At 33.5% G+C, this 7261-nt stretch overlaps 1 protein-coding gene across 1 annotated transcript in view; it reads right to left on the bottom strand.

Moving 5' to 3' along the window:
* LOC132167567 (protein DETOXIFICATION 24-like) overlaps window positions 1-7261 on the bottom strand; it is a 17611-nt gene that overhangs the window by 5578 nt on the left and 4772 nt on the right. The window lies entirely within an intron of this gene.

Below are 7261 nucleotides of genomic sequence, written 5' to 3'. Positions count from 1 at the left end.
TGTATTTAACAGATAATCTTCTCAAATGGGGAGTATGCCCACATTCATTAATTCAATTTTAGATGAATTTGTTAGTCTCCATTTAATTGTTTTTCTGACCCAAAATAATAATAATAATAATAATTTACCAGTCGAAATTGATAATGCCTCAAGTGAACGAACAATGATCCATCCTATTTGTTAAAAAGTGAGACAAGTTATGAGATTTATGGATAGCCTTTGCCTCCCCTAAAAAGGAGGGGGCCTAAGGCCCTAAAGAAAAGTTGAAGGATGGAAGCGAGCTGCCAAGGCATTACAAATGACATTTACATACGAGAGTTAGGCTTGCCTTCCGTTATAATTAAATAATATGATATCTTTTGTTATTGAATATCAACGATCAGAATATGTCAAACGGTTAAGTGAGTTTGTGGTTAAAAAAAAAAAAAGAAAAAAAAAAAAAAGAAGGGAACTGAATTTTTACGCGTTTTGAGAAAATTTTCCTACAGTTCTAAAACTCTCAATTTCACCATTCAAACTTTTAATTTGATGTAATCTACTCCATCCGTTAAGGTTTGACATTAAACATATGTTAAAATAGATGAAATGACCTTTTACCCCTGAAATTTATATAAAATTCTAAATTTATCCTTAATATCACATTAATTAATTTTTTTTAAAAAAAAAAAAAAAAGAAAAAGAAAAGTGGAGGGTACTTTGGTATTTTTATAGCCTCCGTTAGGATTTAACGCTAAACCCTAACGGAGGGGGTAGATTGCATCAAATTAGAACTTTGATGTGTAAAATTGAGAGTTTTTAAACTTTATAAAATCTTCTCAAAACGAATAGAAGTTCAAAGAGCCTTTGTAAAGTTAACTCAAAAATAAAATCCTAATAGATTTGAAGCAATTAGTTATAGAAAAAAGTTTCCTAAAACTAATCATTTTTCATGTTGACAAACAGATTTCAGTAATTAATGTGTTATTTAAACCTTGAAGATCTTCTAATATTAACTGAACGTCTTTCACAAGCAGCATATAATATCCAGCTTTTAATCATTTTCAGAAGATATAATATATACTTAAATTAGAGCTCATGATCTTATAGTAAAGCTAAAATTAGACATTAATTCACATTTTGTCCGCTGAATCGATTCATGAAAGAAGTACTAGATGCACGGATAATAACTTAGAAGTAATCAAAACACAGTAAAAAAATCTGGACCCACCAGTATATTATATAGAAAGAGGGAAAAAATAAGCAAAAATGCATGTAAGAAATTTGAGTAATTTTCCCAATTAATTTACCATCTCTTAGAAGTTAGAACTTATGTTGTAATCACCGAGATCAAGGATAATATCCAAGTACATATAGAATTGTTGGAGCTGATGATCTAATTAGTTTCCTCTGTATTCAGAAATTAACCACTTATTGAGAGGCTCAAATGCATTTTTAACCTATAATATAAACAAGTGATTTGTCATTATATTGTATATATTATGGGCCTGAAATTAATTAACACCAAATATGAGAATGTAGGACAATTAAAAGTGCAATGAAGGGATACATTGTAACATCCCAGGGAAAAGTGCTAGCCACATCTGGGCTATTACCCCAAAAGGACTAGTCAATTTGGAGCTTCCCTAGAATTCATTATAAAGCCCAGTTTCACCTAGTAACTAGGCAATGTGGGACTTAGTACCCATGACTATCTCTATAAACTACCCACTCAATGTGGGCTTCTTCTCATCATGCAGTGCTTCAATACCACATGACCTGGCGTTACTAGGTGGCTCTGATACCATTTGTAACAATCCCGATATTTCTCTTCTTTTATCTTGTAGATAAACACGAATGTTACGCTGAAATAATCTCATATAGCGGAAAAACTGTAATTATCAATACAAAAAAAATACTGTTAAAATACTTTTCTTTATACAAAAATACCCAAAGCTATGTCGTACAAGGCATTTATACAAATCTATCCGACAGTCTAAACTCTAGACAAAACTTAACCAACTTGGAATCCCTGTACATCTCAATATGAATCTCTAATCACAACTGCATAATTACCTTGATTTTCCATTCCTGCAAACACTACAAAAACTTTGAAGTAGTGAGTCAATTGATTTCCGATAATATAAATCATTGTTGAATCATATATAGCAAAATGCTAGACAAGTTATAAAACCACAAAAATCCGTATTATTGGATATCAATATCATACTCAGTAAGTAAGAATACTTACAGTGGATTACATGAATGGATCATCAAATGTAATTACTTGAAACCCGTTCTGCTGCAGTTGGTCCATACCCATAACAATCCCTTCACTGACTTTCTCTCTCTCTTTCTCTCTCTCTCTCGCCTAAACTCTCTTTCTTCCTCTTCAGCTCTCTGTCTTAAATTTCCCATCTCACTCTCGGTTTCTCTTGTGTTCTTTCTTTCTTGTAGCGCTTGGTCTCGCCCTTTCTCTCTCTGTTCTGAGTAAATACTCTTAGAAAGAAGAAAGACCGAGTAAAAAGCGGAAGAAGGAAGAATATATGCAAGAGATGGGAGAGGAGATGAGTGGTGAAAATATTGAAGGAGAAGAGCTTATTTATAGGAGAAAATCAAACACTATTCTACCTTCAATTTACAATTATACCCTCATTTTACTATTTCACCAACCCTATACTATTCCACCAACCCTATACTATTCCACCAACCCTATACTATTCTACCAACTCTATACTATTTCATCAACCCTATACTATTCTACTTTCTTATTCTACCATTCTTATACCTACCATTTACTATCCTATTATATCACCAATTATTACAATCATACTCCAAATTATACCAATCAATCATCAATTATCATATCTCTTAAATCTCCCAATAAAATAATCAATATAAAATCATCATCATGATATAATAACCTCAAATCAATATTCATTCCAATAATATTCATAAGATCTAATAAGTTCCTCAAGAATAAATATTATTACCTAATATCATCAATAAATATCCCAACCTCAAAGTAAATGCCATTACCTAATATGAATATTAATATAATCATAGCATCAATTTAATATCTCTAAAATAAGACTTTAAAAATCTGGGGTGCTACAATCTTCCCTCCTTATTAGAATTTCGTCATCGAAATTAAAGCCCATAAATTACCACCTATCTTCAAATTGAGCAACCCAAATTAAAAACAAATCACACTTGAACCATAACTTACTCAAGTTACTATAAAATTTTTTAAATTCAATCTGTTCATAAATAAATATCATAACATATTCCATACCCAGGCGATGTGAGACTCTACAAGCACTCTTCTTGGGTACCAGTGTCACCGTTGGCAATCCTCAGGGAATTTCTTCATTCTCGGCCCTTAACTTTTGGCCCTTATACATTTCATTGTGTCTTAACTGACACCATTATAATATAACCCACTTTTGGCATCACCAACGTGTGTCCACTAGCGACCCTCATAGGCTTGTGCACACTCCCACCATCTCAGGCTGGTAATGCTTTGATACCATTTGTAACATCCTAGGGAAAAGCGCTAGCCACATCTGCGCTATTACCCCAAAAGGACTAGTCAATTTGGAGCTTCCCTAGAATTCATTATAAAGCCCAGTTTCACCTAGTAACTAGGCAATGTGGGACTTAGCACCCATGACTATCTCTATAAACTACCCACTCAATGTGGGCTTCTTCTCATCATGCAGTGCTTCAATACCACATGACCTGGCGTTACTAGGTGGCTCTGATACCATTATTGTAACAACCTCATCTCATATAGCGGAAAAACTGTAATTATCAATACAAAAAAAATACTGTTAAAATACTTTTCTTTATACAAAAAATACCCAAAGCTATGTCGTACAAGGCATTTATACAAATCTATCCGACAGCCTAAACTCTAGACAAAACTTAACCAACTTGGAATCTCTGTACATCTCAATATGAATCTCTAATCACAACTGCATAATTACCTTGATTTTCCATTCCTGCAAGCACTACAAAAACTGTGAAGTAGTGAGTCAATTGATTTCCGATAATATAAATCATTGTTGAATCATATATAGCAAAATACTAGACAAGTTATAAAACCACAAAAATCTGTATTATTGGATATCAATATCATACTCAGTAAGTAAGAATACTTACAGTGGATTACATGAATGGATCATCAAAGGTAATTACTTGAAACCCGTTCTGCTGCAGTTGGTCCATACCCATAACAATCCCTTCACTGACTTTCTCTCTCTCTCTCTAAACTCTCTTTCTTCCTCTTCAGCTCTCTGTCTTAAATTTCCCATCTCACTCTCGGTTTCTCTTGTGTTCTTTCTTTCTTGTAGCGCTTGGTCTCGCCCTTTCTCTCTCTGTTCTGAGTAAACACTCTTAGAAAGAAGAAAGACCGAGTAAAAAGAGGAAGAAGGAAGAATATATGCAAGAGATGGGAGAGGAGATGAGTGGTGAAAATTGTGAAGGAGAAGAGCTCTATTTATAGGAGAAAATCAAATACTATTTCACCAACCCTATACTATTTCACCAACCCTATACTATTCCACCAACCCTACACTATTCCACCAACCCTACACTATTCCACCAACCCTATACTATTTCACCAACCCTATACTATTCCACCAACCCTATACTATTTCTACCTTCCATTTACTATCCTATTATTTCACCAATGATTACAATCATACTCCAAATTATACCAATCAATCATCAATTATCATATCTCTTAAATCTCCCAATAAAATAATCAATATAAAATCATCATAATGATATAATAACCTCAAATCAATATTCATTCCAATAATATTCATAAGATCTAATAAGTTCCTCAAGAATAAATATTATTACCTAATATCATCAATAAATATCTCAACCTCAAAGTAAATGCCATTACCTAATATGAATATTGATATAATCATAGCATCAAATTTAATTCCTCTAAAATAAGACTTTAAAAATCTGGGGTGCTACATGTCATGCCATGACTTGTGTACCATTTCTCCTTAGAAGAAAAGAGTGGTTTTCAAATGTTTTAGAAAAACCTACTGTTTTCTTTGGTTTTCACAAACATCATGCTTCACTATTTTCGTATGAACTTGTTTAGAGCCTAGGGTGTTGTTCGTAACATGGTGACCTGAGGATAGAAGCCAAAAATTTGCATTTTACTCTGCCTGAACGTTCTGTACGTAGTCTGGCCTAACGTTCACCCTTGAGACCGAACGTTCGCACCTTGGATAGAACGTTCGACCAGAGTCTAGAATGCATAAAAGTAGGGTTTCGTGACCTTTTAGCTAGATGCATTCGGTTAGGACCTTTTGTATCTTTAGTAAACCTTATAGTGTTGCGTATAACGATAGCTATGTTTCGTTATAGTAGGGATTCAAAATGTCAAAGGACTTGAGCGAACGTACAAGATAAGTAAACACTTACAACTGTTTTCTTTAAAAACGTGTGATGTGTCAATTGACTCAGCACACGTATTGTATGAGCATATTTATTTTTTTACGTAACTTGGTAACTGTCTTAATAATCGGTTGATAAGATGTACCGTATGACATGGTACACTAGTACGTGCGGTATAATGGCCGTGGGCTTACTATATATACTTGATTCTATGGTCAAATGTATGTATAGATTATTTGGGCCTTGAATCCAATGGTTGTTTTGTGACCGGCACAACCTTGATTGACGGGTTACTACAAGACGTACATTATTAGTTGCATGGGGCATCCGAGGTCTGATTCACTCGGGCTGCTAGTATATGAACGATAGTGTACAGTGGCCCGGAGCACCGGCATTGTATTACAGGTCCATCGGGACAGTACCAACCCTACTGAGAAGGGATAATATCTCGAGTAGACCATATATAATAGTTACGACCTATTAAAGTATTAATTTTTCTGCATGAAAATTTATAGGCGATTGCCGCTGGAATTATACTTAATCTTCTTACAAATCAAAACCATATTTTTTGGTGTAATAACATACGCAACACCTCCTCTCTCTCTCTCTCTTTTTTTTTTTTTTTTTTTTTTTTTTAATTTTTTTAATTTTAATTTTTACAATAATTACATGTACTTCTGCACATAAATAAGAGCTCATTTCATACCCGATTATGATGTTTACTTACTAAGTTTTAGACTTACGTAGTGTTTGCGGTTTGTCAGGTTATCTGTTTTTAGATGAATTTCAAAGGAAAAAAAAAAAAAAAAAACCTGGAGACTATTGTACTTATACAAAGTTTGATTAGAATAATTGTATTTCGATTAGTAGGTCCTAGTCTGTGATTGATGATAATATATGCATGCCTGATGACTTATTTTAGCTACCTCAGATCTATCATTTTCTCCTTCCGTTATAATTACTCTGAGTATGCTTGATGGACGATCCCTTCAGTCAGTTACCAGTTAACTGAACTGGAGGAATTTCAAGTAACTCTACCCAAATGGCCAAGGCCAATTTTGAGGGCATTACACAAACGTTTGATGTGGTCCAGCCTTAAACGTCTGTACTAGGGTTAATGTCGAACGTTCAATGGTCTCCATCAAACGTTTGACTAGAAGCTAAAAATAGGATTTTTGGTTGTTTCTTAAATAAAAAGGGTTTTAAAAACGTTTGTAAGTAATTGTTGCATTATAAAGTGTTTAATAAAAATGTTTGTTTTCCTGATTGGTTGTATTTGGGTTTTGGCGTTTTGGGGCATCACTACACATACTTGTACTAGTCCAACACCAATTTTGCAGTTGGTATGTTGGGCAGATGCAAAATGATCCTAGAATAGATCATTAGATAGTTGCAAAGAATTGATGACGTACTTGTGGGGAACAAAAGATTATATGCTCACTTTTAAGAGGTCTAATTATTTAAAGGTGATTGGCTACTATGGTTTAGACTTTATTGAATTTGTTGCATTCTTTGAGACCACAATTCATTAATTATGGTTGCAAAACTTCATTTCAAGACTTGGAATTATGGACACTAATGCTAAGTTGTTGAGAATTTACTGTGATAATTTTGTAGTTATATTTTTCTCCAAGAGCGACAAATATTCTGAAGGTGCTATAAGCATATGAAGCTTAAATATTTTGTCATTAAGGAGGAAGTTCAAAAACACAAGTGTTTATAGAACGAATTAGGTTCATATCCAGTATCGAGTTAGTTATATTTTAGGGGTATTTCTGTCCAATCAAAAAGTGAATAGACAAAATACCACTCAAATATAATTAACTGGAGATAATCCAGTTCCCTATAGAACATATAAATA

Source organism: Corylus avellana, chromosome ca1 (genome assembly GCF_901000735.1).
Source record: "Corylus avellana chromosome ca1, CavTom2PMs-1.0".
NCBI classification, from domain to species: Eukaryota; Viridiplantae; Streptophyta; class Magnoliopsida; order Fagales; family Betulaceae; genus Corylus; species Corylus avellana.
This window is presented reverse-complemented; position numbering and strand designations above follow the sequence as displayed.